General features: G+C 38.5%; 1 protein-coding gene across 1 annotated transcript in view; it reads right to left on the bottom strand.

Moving 5' to 3' along the window:
- Nucleotides 1–13,948, bottom strand: part of Pwwp3b (PWWP domain containing 3B) — a 100,691-nt gene extending 86,743 nt beyond the window's left edge. The window contains exon 1 of the transcript XR_016533796.1: nucleotides 13,896–13,948. The gene's annotated coding sequence lies outside the window, so the exon portion shown is untranslated. The remainder of the gene's footprint in view (nucleotides 1–13,895) is intronic.
- Between the last annotated feature and the right edge of the window lie 5,612 nt (nucleotides 13,949–19,560).

The raw sequence follows: 19,560 nt of genomic DNA, 5'->3' as shown, positions 1-19,560 counted from the left end.
GATTAGAGACAATAGTGGTTGTCATAGGAACAAGTAAAAAGAACTCACCTGAGCCTGGTGCCCACGGCTCATGCATGAGATCTGTTGAGTCCCAGTCCAAAAACTGGAAGTAGAAATATGGCTCAAGTGGTAGAGAACCAACCTTGAGAGGAAAAGCTAAGAGACAAAGCCCATGCCCTGTGTTCAAGCCCCAGTACCAAACAAACCCAAGATGTTGGTAAAAACTGTAAAGGGTAAAAATCATAAAGTGCTTAGTTTTCCAGTGATTATCTGAAGTATGTGACATTCATATACTTAACTAAGTTCTTTTCCATGGTCCTTAAGTAGAAGGTCACAAAAATAAGTTGGGACAAAAGCAAGAGGCCTAAAGAGCCTCTATCACTGGTTCAAATATGTGAAACCAGCTGCTGTGAGAGACAGATATCCTTAAATCCAAGCACTTTTGTCATAGAGAAGTAAAGGATTAAACCACTGAGGTAAAACAGTAAATCTCTGGACCCAGGCAATAATCTTATGTTTCTGGGGGGAGGAACAGAAGTAAAATGCATTTGACCAAGGATAGAGAGACAGGAAACTCTCATGCTCAGGACAAAACAGATAAGTATTGCTACCAAAGGAGAAGTAGAAGAAAAAAATCCTCCACCCTTGTGAAAGAAGGGGAGGGGATCTTTCAGAAACAAAAAGTAGTGGGAAGCTATTTTTGAGGAAAAGGGCATGAAAATACTTCCTACCCAAGTCCAATTTCACATTCAAATCAGAAGTTAGCTCCCAATAGGAGAGGAAAGGATGCTGAGAAAGCCTCTTCTCTCATGGTCTGGATGCACAGGACCTCCCTAAGCTTATGACTACACAGAATGACAGACAATACTTCTATGCCTATACCACAGCATTGAACTTAGCTCTCCACTCCGTGGGAAGTTAAAAATTGTCCAGAACTCGAATGGGCATTAGTATAGAACTCGGGTGGGGAGTATTTACCTGCATCACCTTGTGGAAATTTATTCCCTCTGAGGCTTACACTTGAACCAGATGCACCTCCCCACATTGTGGGAACAAACAATAGTTCAGGAATCGAAAGGGTATGGGAGCAACCTCTCCTCAACTCTTAACGGGACCCATCCCCTGCTCTGCCCTAGGGCTCAAATGAGGACAAGGTAATGGAATGTGCTTCTAGGTCCCTTTTGAAGCAGACACCTTTCCACATCTCAGGCCAGGACAACCTCCTCACTAGGATTAACGGGGACCTGCCTACTCCAGACACAGATCTGGACCAATAATCTATACTGCTGTGCACCAAATAATGGGAACACACCATAGGGACTAAATCCAGGCAGGACACCAGACAGTTCCGCACAGCTCAGAGCCCTGGTCAGCACTCATTAATTACACTGTTTGCACCACACCAAGCTGAAAATTGCCAAACACGTATTACAGAGATCCAACATACTCTACCACCAGTGAACTTAATACACAATCTGAATGACCCAGACAATTCCTGACCCCAAATGGGTAAATCACAATGGAAGATTAAAAACATTCATAAACAATCAAGACAATAAACCAAATTCAAAAGCCAACAACAAATCTAGCAAAAATTAGGGCAAAAATGAACTAAATAGATTAAAAACACTATATATAATCAATAAATAGAAAAGCTGTTTTTTTGGAAAAAATCAATACAATTGACAGAACACTAGATAGACTGATGAAGTACAGAAGAGATACAAACAAAAATAGAGATGCAACAGAAAATATTACAATAAACATCTAAGAAATGGATGGAAAATAAGATGGAAATGGGCAAGTTTTTAGAGACATAAAAACTGCCTAAATTGAACCAAGAAGATATAAACCAGTTAAACAGGGCTACAACATGTTACAAGATTGAGGATTAAAAAGTCTTCCAACAAGGAACAGCCCAGGCCCTGCATAATGCATTTATGGCTGAATTCTATACAATTTTTAAGGTTGGAGTAACATCAATTCTCCTGAAACCTTTCTGTAAAATAGGATTAGAAGGAAAATTTTCAGATTCCTTCTATGAAGCCAATATCACTTTTATCTCAAAACCAGGTAAGGATCAAGTAAGAAATGAAAATTATACACCAATTTCTCTGAAGAACACAAATGCAAAGCTTTTCAATAAAATACGAGCCAACAGAATCCCAAAAGTTATTTTTAGAAAACCATACATTACAATCAAGTAGGCTTCATCCCACAGATGTGAGGTTTTTTAGCACACATAAATCAATAAATGTAATTCACCATATCAACAGAGCCAAATTGGACAATAAACACATGACCATCTCAAGACATGTAGAAAAATTCTTGGACAAAATCCATTGCCCATTCATGTTAAATGCCTTGTTGACGATAAGAATAGAAGAAATATTCCTTAAAATAATAAAGGGTATCTACGACAGGCCAACAATTTAAATCCATTTCCCCTAAAATGAAGAACAAGGCAAGGATGCCTACTCTATTAACTCCTCTTCATTATGGTTCTGAAATTCCTAGCCAGAACAATAAGGTGGAAAAATGGACATTAAAGAGAGAATGAAATCAAACTAGGCCTATTTGCAGATGACATGATCTTTTCTATTCCTCCCATATATTTTTACTGTAATAATAGAAGGGTTACATTATATGCACCACATAAAGGGTGCATTAATTCACATACGTGTCTTGGTCCCCATTTCCCTCCCCCCACCTCCGTCCCTCATCTTGTTCTCCCCCCTTCCTTATCCGATTTCAAATAACCAAATAAGCATATATCCAATATATCAGATAACAAGGTGAAATACTGTAACAATATGAGATAACCAAGGGACAGCAAAAGGGATGAGAGATAACAGAACATTAAGGAAAACAATCACTTGTTATATGGCTTTTGCTTCTATATCCTGGAGGTCCTTACATTTAGCATCATACTATATGGCCTTATGTATGTAGGTTTTGTTCTATTGTAAATCTCTGCTAGAAGAGCTCAAGGTTTCTACTGATTATGACAAATGAAGGAAACCATTGAGCCTATGTTCCTTTGAGTCTGGCTTACTTCACTTGATATGATTTTTTTCTAAGTCATTCCACTTTCTTATAAATGGGGCGATGTCATTCTTTCTGATGGCAGCATAGAATTCCATTCTGTATAAATACCACATCTTGTTGATCCACTCATCAACTGAGGGACATCTGGGTTGGTTCCATATCTTTGCTATGGTGAATAATGCTGCAATGAAAATTGTTGTGCTAGTGGATTTAGTATGTCCTTGTTTCTGGACGATTGGGTAAATGCCTAGTAGTGGAATTGCTGGGTCATAGGGGAGCTCTATGTTTAGTCTTTTGAGGAACTGCCAAACTGCTTTCTATAATGGTTGAAAGAGTTTGCACTCCCACCAACAGTGTACAATTGATCCTTTCTGGCCACATCCCCTCCAGAATCTGTTATTAGTTTTCTTGATCCTGGCCATTCTAACTGGAGTGAGGTGGAATCGTAGAGTTGTTTTGATTTGCATTTCTTTTATGGCCAGAGATGTCAAGCATTTCTTCATGTATCTATAGGCCATTCTTATTTCTTCTTCAGAGAAGACTCTCTTTAAGTCGTTGGTCCATCTATTAATGTGATGGTTGTTTCTTTGGAGATTAGTTTTGGAGTGAATCAAATTTTTGAACTCTTGGACACAAAAGACTCCACCCTTATGCTCCTAGAACAAATCAACCACTTTGACAAAGTAGCAGGGTACAAAATTAATCCGTAAAAATCAGTAGCCTTTGTGTATGCCAACAATGTACAAACAGAAAGGAAAATCAGGAAAACAACTCTATTTGCAATAGCCTGAAGAAAAGAAAAAACTCTAGGAATAAACTTAGCCAAAGATTTAAAAAGTCTTTATGGTGACAAGTATAAAAATTTGAAGAAAGAAATCAAAGAGGACATCAGGCAATAAAAGACCTTCCATGTTCATGGATAGTAGAATTAATATTACGAAAATGGACATTCTGCCAAAAGTGATATACAAATTCAATGCAATCCCCATTAAAATCCCAATGATGTTCTTTATTGAGAGAGAGAGAGAGATAAAATAATCCAAAATTTCAAACAGAACAAAAGACCTAGAATAGGCAAAGCAATTCTAGGCCAAAAAAAAAAAAAAGTAATGTTGGTCGTATCACCAAACCATCTCTTAAGTTCTACTACATAGCTATAAGAACAGAAGCAACTTAGTATTGGCACAAAAAAGACCTAAATATCAATGGGACACATTAGAAGATCCACAAGTAAAACCATACACTTATAGTTGTCTGATATTTAATGAAAGCCAAAGACCACAGCTCATGCCTGTAATCCTAGCTACTCAGGAGGCTGAGAATTGAGGATTGTGGTTCAAAGCCAGCCTGGGCACTGTAGTCCGTGAAACTCTTATCTCCAATTAACTACCAGAAAACCAGAAGTAGCACTGAGGTTCAAGGGGCAGAGTGGTAGCTTTGAGCTAAAAAGCACAGGGACAGTACCCAGGCCCAGAACTCAAGGCTCATGACTGACAAAAGAGAGACAACCAAAGACCTACTGTTTTTTTTTCTTTTGTGTGTGTGTGTGTGTGTGTGTGTGTGTGTGTGTGTGTGTGTGCATGTGTCCATCATGGGGCTTGAACTCAGGGCTCGGGCTTTCTCCCTGAGCATTCCAAAGACATACTGTGAGGAAAATATAGCCACCTCAAAATAATTGGTTATGGAAAAAGTGGGCATCCATATATAGAAAATGAAAACTGGATTCTCATTTGACATCATGTACTAATATCATTCAAAGTGGATCAAAGAGCTCAATATCAGACCTGAAACTTTGAAATTACAAGAGAAAGTAGGGAAGATGTGGGGTGAAAGGAACCCTACTGCACTGTTGGTGGGAATGTAAAATAAACTAGTACAGTTACTCTGGACAGCAGTCTGGAGGTTCCTCAAAAACCTAAACATAGATCTTCCCTACGACCCAGCCATATCACTCCTGGGCATCTATCTACTCTGAGGATCATGAGCCAGTATATGATAAGGACACCTGCACATCCATATTCATTGCCGAACTATTCACAAGAGCCACGCTGTGGAAACAGCCCAGATGCCCCACAACAGATGAGTGGATTCAAAGAATGTGGTACCTAAACAAAATGGAATTTTATACAGCCATTAGAAAAAATAAAATTATGTAACTTGCAAGGAAATGGATGGAACTAAAACAAATCACATTAAGTGATGTGACCTAAGCTCTGAGAGACCAATGGCACTTGTTCTCTCTGATATGCAGAAATTAGAACTAAAATATATTGAGATATGACAAATTAAATATGATTCTTGATACAGTAAGATCAGAAGAGGAGAGGATACTTTAGGAGAGAGAAACTCAAAGAAGAAATGACTATATGCCTCTTTATATGTATATAAATTAATATATTGAAATGATCTCCAAGATATGGAAAAAGACCTCTATATTTTTCTTAAATTTTAACTTTGTGATGATTTTGTCCTAATTTCTTTATGTCGAATATATTCATGTGTATATCTTCAGGAGGATGGGGGAAGAAGTACAGAACTCAAGGAAGAAAGGGTGAAAAAGTGCAGCAGTGGAGGCACTGGACAGTGATGTAATTAAACTATACAACTCATAGGTTGAGATGTGAGGGAGAGGATGGGAGATACTGAGGGAACAGAAGACAGTAGGTAAGAAAATGTATTCATTACATGAATCATAATTTCAATCCCTCTGTGCATACCTTTATAATAACAATAAAGTAAATAGAAATAGTATCTAAAAAAGCCCCACATTTACACTTAATGGTGTAACACAGAATGATTTTTACTGAACTCAGGAACCTGTAAGGAATACATGCTTTTACTATTTATAGTAGATATTAAAATACTAGGGACCTCAGCCAATACAATAAAGTTTGAAATTGTAACCTCTAGTGTAACCTTTTAGAGTTCAGGACATTTTACAAAAGGAAAGAAATTTTTTTAAGTTTTGAAAAAAATCTTAGCACATGGACTGTATTTTCAGACATGATTATTTATCTATAAAATCCTAATAAACCTACCAAAGAAGAGGTATTAGATCAAAGAATTTTTAGTTTTACCACCAGATACAAGGCTAGTATAAAACAATTGATTATATTTCTGTACAGTAAAATTTTAAAGTTCAATTTTTAAATTACCACTTACAATGTCATCAAAACCCTGGATGAGAATAAAAACCCAAGGGAGAATAAATCCAAAAGAATGTGTAAAAATTCTTTAAGACTCAAAGCAATGAATATTTAAATGAATAGGAAAATAAATCATGTTAATTAACTAATTCTGTATTCAACAACTCTCCAAACAGTTCTCAGTCAAAATCTCAGTAGACAATGTGTAGAGACTGAGAGATAACTTTACAATGAATTTGGAAAAGCACAGGAGCTAGAGGAGCCACAGTGACAATGAGAAGGAATTACAAAAGTTGCAAAAAACTCTACTATATGATTTGAAGATTACAGTAATCATGACAGTGTATTACTGGTCTACAACTGACAAACAGATCAATAAAACCAATAAATATCAATTTTTACAACTATAATTAGAGAAGTGACAGACTTTTTACTAAATGGTGCTAAGAATGGACATTATAAGCAAAAAATATTCATCTTGACACTTTTGCTGATATTATGAACAAAAACTCTGACAAAAAAGTAAATTTAACTTTTTACCATACCACAAAAATTATGAAAGGCTAATAATATTTATTGTATTCAATTTAACTTTTTGAGTCATTTATTTTTAATAAATAAAAGTTTGAAAGTAAAAAAAGAGAGATGCATGGGAATCAAATTTAGCATCTATTACTAAAAAAGGAGAACGGATATGTAGACAAAATAAGACTAATTGTTACAATAAGAAATGTAGAATTTATTATACTAAAAATGAGTAAAATTTTATAATATATTATTTTATACATAAGCCTGGTGGTTAACTTCTAGTAAATTATTTTTATTTCCTTTTTGGTCAGTCCTGGGGCTTAACTTCAGGGCCTGGGCACTATCCTTGGACATTCTTTGCTGAAGGCTAGCACTGCCACTTGAGGCACAGTATCACTTCCAGCCTTTTCTGTATATGTGGTTCCAAGGAATCAAACCCAGGGCTTCATGCATGCTTGGTGAGCCTACTACGAGTAGGGCACACTCCTGGTAAATAAAATGTAAATTCTCAAAGTATATACATACTATTAACTTATACCAATTGTGAATGTACTATTTAAAATAGGAAGCACAGCTGGTATGGTGGTTCACACCTGTAATCCTAACTACTCAGTAGGCTGAGATCTGAGGATCAAGGTTCACAGTTACCTGGGCACAAAAGGAACAGAGACTCTTATATCCAATTAATCCCTAGAAAACAGGAAGTGGGGCTTGGCTCCAGGGTATGGTGGTAGCCTTAAGCTGAAGAGCTCATGGACAACTCCCAGGCCCAGGGGTAGGTCAGTAGCCTTGAGCTGAAGAGCTCAGAGACAGAGCCCAGGCAGAGTCCAAGCCCTATGACCCACAAAAAAAATTGGAAGCACAGGGACCAGGAACATAGCCTAGTTGTAGAGTGTGTGCCTAGCACACAAAGTCCTGGATTTGATTCCTTGTTACCAGATAAATGGGAAAAGCCAGAAGTGGTGATATGGCTCAAGTGGTAGAGCATTAACCTTGAGAAAGCCCAAGGACAGTGCCCACCCCTGAGTTCAAGCCCCAGTACTGGAAAAAAATGGAAGCACAAAAAGTAAAAACCAAAATCATCCCCAAGAAATTACTCCAAAGGATTACTAACTCGATGTAAACCCCAAATCTGTAACTGTTAAAGAAAGCAAAGTAGAAAGCCTTTGAGATCCTGACTGGGGCAAAGACTTTGATACAAAGAATAAAAATCACAATAGCACTATTAAGCTAAAGATTTGAATTTTTTTCTACAGAAAAAAAGGTGAAAAGAAAATTCACAGATCTGGACAAAATATGTCCAAAACAAGAATATTATGGTAGAGTGCAAACCTTGAGCAATAAAGCTTAGGGACAGTGCCCAGGCCTTGAGTTCAAGCCAATAAAAATGTTAATATGATTAACATCACAATTTAAGATGCTCAATTTCAATAAGTTCATCAGAGATGTAAGAACTATAATGAAGAAAGGCTAAGCATATTAATGTAAAACCACAAAGGGACACTGCTAGCACCTTTTTAATAATGGCCAGTAATAAAGACCATAAAAGAAAACAACTTAAACAATACAAACTAACAAACTGATAGCAGCATCACTTTCATAAAATAATATTGTTAGTACAACTGCAAAAATGTCACATACACTTCAGAGAACAGTTTGGCCATTGTTAATGTGGTCAAATATATACTTCTACTCAACATAAAAATTCCACTCCTATTTGCCCCAAAGAAATGAAAAAAAATACATATACACAAATATCTGCTTTGGAATATTAACTTTATTCATCATCATAATCACAAAAAAAAGCCATGAATCCAGGCAGTGATGGCTCACATTTGAAATCCTGGCTACTCAAGAGACTGAGATATAGAGATTTCAATTCAAAGCCAGCCCAGGCAGCAAGGTCTGGGAGACTATCACCAATTAACTACCAAAACATCTCTTTTGTTGTCCCTTGGTTATTCTCATATTGTTACAGTATCTTACCTTGTTATCTGGTATATTATAATACATTTATTTGTTTATTTGAAATAGGATAGTTAAGGGGGGAAACAAGATGAGGGGAGGGGCTTGGGAGAGGGAAATGGGGACAAAAACATGAGAAGGGGTATCAGTGTTTGTGAAGCAATGCACCTTCTATCTAGAGAATATAATGTAACCCTTCTATTAATTACAATAAAAATAAATTTAAAAAGAGGCCCAAGCCCTCAGTTCAAGCCAAAGGAGAGGCAGAAATAAAAAAAATAAAAATGCAGAAGGAAAACAAGAAAAAGCAAAGGAATGTCTTCTGATGGACAATAAAAATAGAAACAGGCAAAGAAAAGGATGAATAAATACCTAGAATCAGAGACAGAAGTACATTGTCATGGGAGAAATTATCAAACTTTTTTTTTGCGAGTCCTGGGCTTGAGCTCAGGGCCTGAGCACTGTCCTTGGGCTTTCTCAGGGCCAGAGCTCTACCACTTGAGCCTCAGCACCACTAGGCAGGCACTCTACTACTAGGCCAAACTCTCGGCCCAAAGTATCTAAAATTAAAAAAAAAGAAAGAAAGAAAAAAGAAAACAGACCTGGGATCATGGCCTAGTGGTAGACTAATTGCCTAGCATGCACAAAAAGAGCCTGGCTCGATTCCTCGGTACCACATACATAGAAAAAGCCGGAAGTGGTGCTATGGCTCAATTGGTAGGACTCTAGCCTTGAGAAAGCCCAAGGACAGGCTCTGAGTTCAAGCTCCAGGACTGGCAAAAATAAAAATAAAAAATAAGTGAAGTTTTATACTGGCCCATTATACAACACTTATTATAATTATGTAAAAGTATAACAGGAAGGGGGCCAGGAGTTTGGCCTAGTGGTAGAGTGCTTGCCTAGCATGTACGAAGACCCGGGTTCAATTTCTCTGTACCACATGCATAGAAAATAGCTGGAAATGGTGCTGAGGCTCAAGTGGTAGAGCTCTAGCCTTGAGAAAGTCCAAGGATAGGGCTCAGGCCCTGAGCTCAAGCCCAGGACTGGCAAAAAAAAAGTGTAACAGAAAGGAATGTGTTTGAGGTGATTCCTGTGGGCAAGGACAATGAGGAGTCTATAGGGAATATCAATTTTATTATTGAATATTTGGGAATTCGTAGGCCTGTTGAGGTTTATTCTTGGACTTTCTTTGTACTGCTCTAAACTGCCCATGCTTCTCTGCCTACCGAAGCAGTGCACACAGTGGGTTTATGTCTTCTACATTGGCCTAGGTACCAACACAAAAGTAATAACATAATACTGTCATTAGGAGTATGTAAGTCAGGGCTGGGAGTTTGGCCTAGTGGTAGAGTGCTTGCCTAGCATGCACGAAGACCCCGGTTCAATTCCTTGGTACCACATACATAGAAAAAGGCAGAAGTAGTGCTGAAGCTCAAGTGCTAGAGTTCTAGCCTTGAGAAAAATCCAAGGACAGCCCTCAGGCCCTGAGCTTAAGCCAGGACTGGCAAAAAAAGGAGTATGTAAATAAGAGATTCAGAGTGACTGTCATAAATACCTCTTTTTAGAATCTTTTTCAAGAATTTTGTGGGATATATTAGTCTGCCATAAGTAGTCAACATCATGGCTGCTTACCTCATTTTTTTTATTTTTAGTATTATTGATTTATTTTATAGTACTGGGGACAGGATCTCACAGGAAGTACTCTAGCATCTGAGCTACATTCCAACCTTCCCTCATTTCTTTATAGGAATGAAATATATACATCTTCCTTGGCTTCAATAAAGTTTTGCCCCAGTAAAGTTAAAATATCAAAATTGAAAATGTTTTCAGGCCAAGTGCCAGTGGCCACGCCTGTAATTGTACCTACTCAGGAGGCTGAGCACTGAAGATTGCAGTTCAAAGCCAGTGTAGGCAGGAAAGTCTGAGAGACTCATGTCCAAAAACTATTATCAAAAAGCTAAAAGTGGTGCTGTTGGCTCAAGTGTTAGGGGTCTAGCTTTGAACAAATAAGCTCAAGAATAGTGTCCAGGCCTTGACTTCAAGCCCCAGGACTGGTACAAAAAGGAAAATACTTTTAGTATAGTGTATAGATATGAAGGGATAATAAATACAGAATAATAGCAAAAAATACCAAAAAAGCTACTGATAACACAGTGTATTGTAGGATATAGTTCTTATGGCCACGTGTGAGCCACAGCATATTGTTCCTACCCCATAATAAGAAAAAAAGTGTGAGTATTACATGCTTGTCAATACTGGGAAGGATTCAAATTCAAAATTTAAAGCATGGTTTCACTCAATTTCAATGGTTTCTGAAAAGTCACCCACGGAAACATCCCAACTTGAGGATAATCTATATTTAGGTAATCAGAAACACTAGGAGGGCATTAATACTTTTCTCATCTGCTTCCACACTAATACTTTGTCTATTAAAATGGTTTTAGCAGCTGATATCTTCACCATAACTATCAATTGGCAAAAATAAATAAAAATAAATGTTTGGTTTTCATTCAGAATTTGATACCTATCACAGCAGAAACAAAATAAACTGTACTGCATATTCTCCACCTGTTTTACATGTGGACTGTTTTTTATTAAGCCTTGCCCTCTGTCATGTAGATGAGAGCTGCCTGGCTTGGTTATGACTTCATGTGCTGGTTCTGCAAAGCCTTCACCCTGCTGGGCAGTTAGGTGGCTGTACTGCCTCACTTGGGCTAAACTGACTTCATGGCAGCCTTCCCAAGTCACATGCACCTTGGATATTCACAGCGGCTGTCCAAAGGAAGATAGGTAATCAAACTAATCACATGGAAGAAATAACAAAGAAATTTCCTTAACAAAAATTCAGGCAGGCTTGTTACTCTGAAACACAGGGAGGAGGTGAAATCTCATGTTTATGTTCTTTCATTTTCTGAAAGGCTGACATACTCTTTGGGGCACAATTACATTATTTTGTTGATGATGAAATCATCTCCCTCTGGAAAACTGGAAAGTGATAATAGAACAGAACAGAGTAACAATTGTGTTGTAGGTACTATGGTTGAGACTCTCCTTTGTGTGTGGGGGTCATGGGGGTTGAACTCTGTGCCTAGATGCTGTCCCTGAGCTCTGCAGCTCAAGACTACTACCCTACCCCCTACTACCCTACCACTGGAGCCACAACACTATTTCCAGTTTTCTAGTGTAACACTGGAAATAAGAATCTCACAGTTTTTAATGCTGTTGCTGGCTTTGAACCGAGATTCTCAAATCTAGCCTCCTGAGTACCTAGGATTGATTACAGGTGTGAGCCACTGTGCCTGGCTGGTTGAGACTCTGAAGCAGAGTATTGTAGGTTTTGTTCAAATCTAGTGTTAATTCTTGGATAGGCCTCTGTTTTGTGGATATGTGCATTTTTTTCAAAAATTTCAATTATAGCACTCATGTTGTCTCAGAGTCTAATTGAAAATATAGTGCATTGCTTTGTTTGTTCACTTAATAAAAATAGTTGCCTGCAGAAAATTAAGGCTAGCTGGCAAGCGCCACCGTGTGATTCCAAATAGAAGTGTGAGTTCCACATTCTTAAGGGAGAAAGGTTGGAACTATATCCTGTTTGCCTGTAGCTTTCTCAGGCGTCTAGATTATACTATGCTCAGATTTAAAGCTTTGTCAAGAATTATACAGAAAATACAATCCAAATACCTTCATATCCAGTGGTTTGATTTTTAAAAAAAAAAATAGAGGGTTTAGTGGATATTGAAAATATCAGAAAAATGGGCCAAGTATAGTTTTAAAGAGACAACTATTATTTTGCAGGTATGTTTCAATTTTTTAAACATATAGATAGTGATGTGCCTTTGAAGACAGTTAATCCTCTTCAGTTTTGTAGTTTGAGCATTTGTACATCATAATCTGTATTTTCCATTGGATGGTCTTTAGTGACTCTCCTTAAATGCAATTCCTGGCCAACTTAGCAGCATTTTATTTCAATGGTTTTTAATACTGCTGAGTAAATGAATATTAAATATCATAAAAGATAGTAAAATCTGTCTGATTCATACAAGCAATTCCTATAGCTGCATTTTTTTTGGTTTTGTTCCACATAGCTTATTACCAGTGTTTTCGCTTAAATCATGAATTATGCTATTTGCCATTTTGTCACTGCCTTGTTTATAACCTGGTACTTCAAAGACACACTGGAAAATTAGTATCATGTCAGCTATATACAACATCCCATCATACAGAAGTACTCATGTTACACAATACTTTAGAAGTGCTTGTAAATAAAACAAAATCCTCTTTTAGTCTCAGTTTTATACTTGGAAAATACAGGGTGGGGGGAGAAATGCTCTGTTGCTGACCAAAACTAGTACCTGTGGCCCGACGAGGAGTTAAGATAGGCCACACTGGAGGTTGCAGCAAGGAGGATACTGGACCTGGTGAAGGAAATCTTGCAGTAGGGGCTGCAGGGTACATGCGTGCCTGTGGGTATGGGAACTGTTAGGCGTCCCCAAATGTTTCAGCACCATTGAGTTGTTTTAATTTGAAATATGAGTATGAAATAAAGCAATTGTAAGAATGCTAAAAAGCCTTTGAAAAGAGATTTGAAAAAGAAAACAAACGAAACAAACTCCATGCCATTCCCGAAGCATCAAGACCCCCGCAGGCCGGCCTGGCGGTTTACCCGGGAGTCTGATGCCTGCTCCCCGCCTCCCTCAAGGATAAACGCATTTTCTTTGCCTTTTAAGTGTTGTCACCGCATAGCAGCGAATGTGAATGTGTTTTGCAGTTTTGTACACATTTCCATCGCTTTACTGCGGCGCGATCTGTTTACACGTTCACATTTTTGCCAGTTATTTCAGGACGAATATTTTTTTAAAAAAACCAAAACGGTTAAGACACAATGTAACAAAATAAGCAAGGAATCCAGAAACAAGGAATGCCGTGTTTTAAAATGAACACACACAGCCAGGGCTCGTCTAGCCAATGTCTTCATTTACAAGCTGTAATTCAATCACCTAGTCCCGCACTGCTGACTGAAAAAGAAAATATTTCAAGAAACGAAAATTCCACAGGATTAATTCCGTCCCCCCAAACAGTAAATGCACCCCAAACGTACTGTATTTTCTCCTCTTCAAAACAATTGCTCTTCTTGTGTTTTAGGTTGGACTTCAACACCAACGTGCGGACAAATTACTAGAAAACAAGTAGTGCGGAAAGAGTCATTACCTAGAAGCTGCTCTCCTCGTCTCAGACTCCTTGGCAAATGCCGCGGCTCCACCCCCTGGAAGAAAGCGCGCTCCTTTGCAGCAGCTGCGAGATCCACCAGGCTCCGCCTACTGCCACGCTGGGAGGGGGGCGAGCGTGGGACCTCCCCTCAATTGCGGAGGAGAGACTGCCCAAGTTAAACTGCAACACACTTAAAGGGAAAACTGTTCATTTTGAAAACACTTGACAGGGGAAAGGTAACACGTGTCTTGGGAAATTTGCATTCAAACCTCATGGGCAGATGATTGCAGGAGAAAAAGAACTGCATATGCTTCTATACTATATTAAAACTCTAGTAAAGAATATCTTGGGGCGGGGAGTTTGCCCTAGTGGTAGAGTGCTTGCCTAAAAAGCACAAAACCACTCAGGTTCAATTCCTTGGTACCACATACATACAAAAAAACCTGGAAGTGGTGCTGAAGCTCAAGTGGTAAAGCTCTAGCTTTGAAGAAAAAGTGCAAGGACTATGCTCAGGCCCTGAGTTCAAGCCCAGGACTGACAAAAACAATCTCCAGTTAAGATTATCTTTTATAAAATATACCTGCCTATGCTCAACCTTATTTCTACATTGTTATATTTAACTAGACTGCCAAAAAACCAAAGTGATATTCAGGTACTAAGAACCAAGCAAAAGTTTATTACCGGCAAAGAGAGGGCAAGACCCCAGCTGACAAGAGAGAAGTGACCTTTAAGTGACCTTTTTTAATCTGTGAGATTTTTTTTGTGTGTGGGGAGGTGTTGAGCTTGCTGCTCCTCATATGGTCAAATGAGGACCTGGTCTAAAGATTGCCATCGCAGGTGAAGGGTGTGATGGCTACTTTCTCAAGGCTAAAGCTCTACCACTTGAGCCTCAGCACCACTTCCAGCTTTTCAATATGCATGTGGTAACTAGGAAACAAACCCTGGTCTTTGTGCACACTAGACAAGCATTCTACCACTAGGCCAAACTCCTGGTCCTCAAATTTTGTTTTAATGAAGCCTTTATTTGTTCTTGTTTAAAGGCTCCCTGGAGAACCAAGGGCCTCTCACTTACAGAACTACACATCTACACCTCTTGAGATATGTTCTCAAGCCTGAGATTTAAGCTCTTTTCTTTGTTTTTCTTTCTTTTCTTTTTAAGACAGAGGTTCCATAACTTTGTTACTTACAACCACTCAGGCTTCAGTCAGTAACTCCAGATTTTCCTGGCTCTGCCCTCCAAATAACTGGGATTACAGGGTAAATAAACTCATTTATAAATATTTGGAAAAACATAGGGCTGGGAGTTTGGCCTACTGGTAAGAGTGCTTGCCTAGGGGCCGAGAGTTTGGCCTAGTGATAGTGCTTACCTAGCATGCACAAAGACCCAGGTTCAATTCTTTGGTACCATATACGTAGAAAGAAAAAGCCAGAAGTGGTTCTATAGCTCAAGTGGTAGAGTATTAGCCTTGAGAAAACCCAAGGACAGTGCTCAGGCCCTGAGCCCAAGCCCAGGACAGGCAAAAAAAAAAACCCAAAAAACAAAAACAAAAACAAAAAAAAGAGTGCTTGCCTAGCATGCATGAAGACCAGCGTTCAATTCCTCAGTACCACATACATAGATAAAAAAGCCAGAAGTGGTGCTATGGCTCAAGTGGTAAAATGGTAGCCTTGAGAAGGCCCTGAGCTCAAGCCCAGAACTGGAAAAAAATGTAAAAATCATGTAAAATTCCTCAAAGAAGTGTAATTGAATACACTGAAGTGGGCGGGGGCAACTGAAACTATGGTAAAAACATAATAAAACACAGGTTAGATTAGATAAATTGGCACAATTGTTTTCAAATCACTAATACTGCTACTGTATATATTTATAATAGAAAATTAAAGAGCAGAGTAGGTACAAGTATCTCTGTCCTTGGCCGAAACTATCTAGGTATATGTGATGAAATTTAGGTTTCTAATCCTCCTACCCCCTTTTTTCCAATAATCATTGAACTGAATCTTCCCTTTCTCTTGTACTAAAGCTGATACTTTGGCTTGCTTTCATCTACTATTGTTTTATACCAATTTACTGGAAAGGGAATGCTTTTCAGTAGGACTCCTTAAAATCCAAATATTGAAGCAAAAAGTAAAACTGCCAAATGTATTGAAAGATTATTGTGCTTAATAAAAAGGCATACAAATGTAAACACACTGAGTCCATTTTTTTTAACCTAGCTCAACTAAAAACAAAGACATTACACAATGAACAGTAAGATTAAACCTTTCACTCATGCCCAAGACCACAAAGCTGGAAAGTAAGATAAATTAGAGCCAAAGTTCCTCTGGCTCCAGAAGTATCAGGATATGCCTTGTCTCCATCAATACCTCTTGGCTGTGGGAAGTAGTCAAGTTTCGTACAATCAAGAATGATGTCATTTACTTCCAGACTGTGAGGAAATAGATGAATGTAACCCAGAGTAAATGTGGCTTAATCTTGTTCCTGATAGTGAATTCATTAATGAACTAAAATCACTTTCAATGATAACCATGTAAGTCTCCAGGAACTTTCTTCTTCATGTGCATTTCCTCAAAAATGTAAAGGGTTTGCTTCCTATATGCTCTTGTAGTGACTCTAGCTGTCTAACAGCATGGACTTGGCCTTAGAACAGTTATGAGAAGCATTTTTGTCTGTGTCTGGGCTTGGCAGGGAATTCTCTTTCACATATGCCTATTCCTGGGCAGGCGGTGAAAATCATTTGTCATGCAGTGAAATGCCCTTTCCACTCCACCCTTCCTAACAATAGACAATTCACTGTTCCTGTGATTCCTAGTTTGAAACTGCCAATTGCATGTGGGTAAACTGTACTTCTAACATTTTACAGAAGATTCAAGGGATAAAGAATGAGATTTCCATTTTTATTCTCTTTAACTTTGAGCTATTAACTTCCCAGAAAATCCTAAAACTTATCTGTAGCTAATGACTCTGAGGTTTAGGTATCTTAAGATCATGTTATGCCACATTTCAAAACAAAAAAAAAATTCTCATTTATTTCTTATTCCACTACTAGGGTTTGAACGCAGAGCCTGATACTTTCACTTGGCTTTTTTACTCAGAGTTACAGCTCTGCTTCTCAAATTTGGAAAAAAAAAATAAATACAAACTAAAAATTATCATCATTGGGAACTCTATAGAACAAAAGAAAAGAAAAGAAAAGGAACAACATTCCTCCAGAGATCCTAAACAAAGATTCAGGCAGGTCCAAAATGATTCTGTAAGCACTGTCAAAAGCACATCCAAGTTTTTTTTTTTGCTGAAATACAGATTTCAGTTAGTAGGATCCAATGTCTAGCATTTAAAAGTTGGAGATGGACACCTTATGGCATGATTATGCTTTATAAATATTTTACTTTATTTTTTGTCAGTCCTGGGACTTGAACTCAGACCAGGTGCTGTCTGAGCTTTCTTCTACGCTACAACTCTGCCATCTGAGCCACAGCTCCACTTTCAGTTTTAGTGGTTAATTAGAGATTAGATCTCACAGACTTTTCTGCCTTAGTTGGCTTCACATTGGGATCCTGAGATCTCAGCCTCCTGAGTAGCTAGAATTACAGATGTGAGCCACTGGCTCACCAGATAGGCAAGAAGTCTGATGGTTGTGGGTCTATAGATTTTATTAGGATTGTTTGAGAGATCATCTGCACATTCCAGATAGCATAGTTAAACACGATACTCATGTTAACTCATCTCTGATGTTAACCTTGCTTGTCCAAATGTCAATTTAACTGGCATCAATGCTATAAAAGCTTGTAGATATCTGATTTTCTGAGAATGCAGTATTTGGGGTGGGGAGTTAATACTGACATTTGAACCTTGGGCTTCATTCTTGCTAGTATGATGCTTTACTACTGATGGCAAATTCTCAGCCCTTAGAAATGCTGTGGTGTAAACCAGGCTGGGCTCACGCCTGTAAACCTAGCTACTCAGGAGGCTGAGATCTGAGGATACCGGTTCAAAGCTAGCCAGGGCATTTAAGACCGTGAGACTCCTATTTAATTATCCACTAGAAAACTGAAAGTGGCACTGTGGTTCCAGGGGTATGACAGTAGCCTTGAGCTGAAGAGCTCAGGGGAAATGCCTAGGCCAAGGGGTAGGGCAGTAGCCTTGTGCTGAATAGTTCAGGGACAGCACCTAGGCCCGGAGTTCAAGCCCCACAACCAAAAAATAAAAAAAATAAATAATTCTGGGGATTTTTTTGTTTCTTTGCTTGCTTTCTAAAATCAAACAGAATATACTCTATGGCCTTAAACGGTAAATGGTTCTCACTTTGTGTAACATGTTTGCATCCCCTCTAAAATACCACAAATAGGTTGAAGAGTGCATTTTCAGTGAGATAAATGGCTTAGATTAAAGCATAACAACATAAAGAAAAAAGTTCAGTTTACTTGCTATGTAGAAAGAAGGGAAGAAAATGAAAACGATGACAAGACATAATTAAGAAGAACAATACTGTCCGGTTGAAGGAGCCAGAGACAGGGAATATATACTCCAGGACAAACCAAAGCAAATTATGACAATACAAACTGGAAAGTTTATCTGTTATTTTTCTGGGGGATTTTTATCTTTTTAAATTTTTTCTGTTTTTTCATATATTTTTTATTGTAATTAATAGAAGGGTTACATTATATTCACCAGATAGACAGTGCATTACTTCACATACATTGATTCCCTTTCTCATGTCTTGGTCCCCATTTCCCTCCCCCCACCCCTCATCTTGTTTTCCCCCCTTCCCTATCCTATTTCAAATAATTCTGGGGGCTTTTATAGGAGAGTTTTGGGGCAATGTCAAAGACCTTGTGAGTGTTCCCCCTTTTTTAAAAAAATCCCCCCTTTTTGCCAGTCCTGAGGCTTGAACTCAGAGCCTGGGCACAGTCCTTGAGCTCTACCACTTGAGGCATAGCACCATTTCCTGCTTTTTCAGTGTATGTGATACCATGGAATTGAACCCAGGGCTCCGTGCCTGCTAGTGCTAGTGTACCACTGGACTACAATCCCTGCCCTTGAAGCCTATTTTCTTTTTCTTTCTTCTTTTCTACAAGTCACAGGGCTTGAACTCTGAGCCTGGTGCTGTCCCTGAGCTCTTCAGCTCAAGGCTAGTGCTCTATCACTTGAGCCACAACGCCACTTCCAATTTTCTGGTGGTTAACTGGAGATAAGAGTCTCATGGGCTTCCTTGCCTGGGCTGGCTTTGAACCATGATCTTCAGATCTCAGCCTCCTGTGTAGCAAGCACTACAGGCATGAGCCATGGGCACCCAAACACTTATAACCTTTTCTGAGGCCTTTTCTATCCCTTTGGGTTATGATAAGTTATGCTAGTATTCAAAGTTTCCTAAGCTACTGCTATTGTCCTGTTAGTCCAAGGGAAGGTAAGAATATGGATTGGACACAGAGAGAGTTTGTTCTGCATGAACCTCAGTAAGAACATGATCTTAGCATTCAGAGATTTTTCATGGCTGGTGCAAAAGAATGTTTTAAGCCACTCACTACAAGTATTATTCAAAAGAGCATGTAGATATCTATTTAAGGAAGGTCATAAAACCTTCCACCCTCCTTAAGGTCTTAGGAAACCTCTGTAACTATGAGGTGATGACAGCCTGGTACAGTTGTCAAAGATTTGACAGTCAAG

Source organism: Megascapheus bottae, chromosome X, assembly GCF_031878675.1.
Source record: "Megascapheus bottae isolate mThoBot1 chromosome X, mThoBot2.hap1, whole genome shotgun sequence".
Lineage (NCBI taxonomy): Eukaryota > Metazoa > Chordata > Mammalia > Rodentia > Geomyidae > Megascapheus > Megascapheus bottae.
This window is presented reverse-complemented; position numbering and strand designations above follow the sequence as displayed.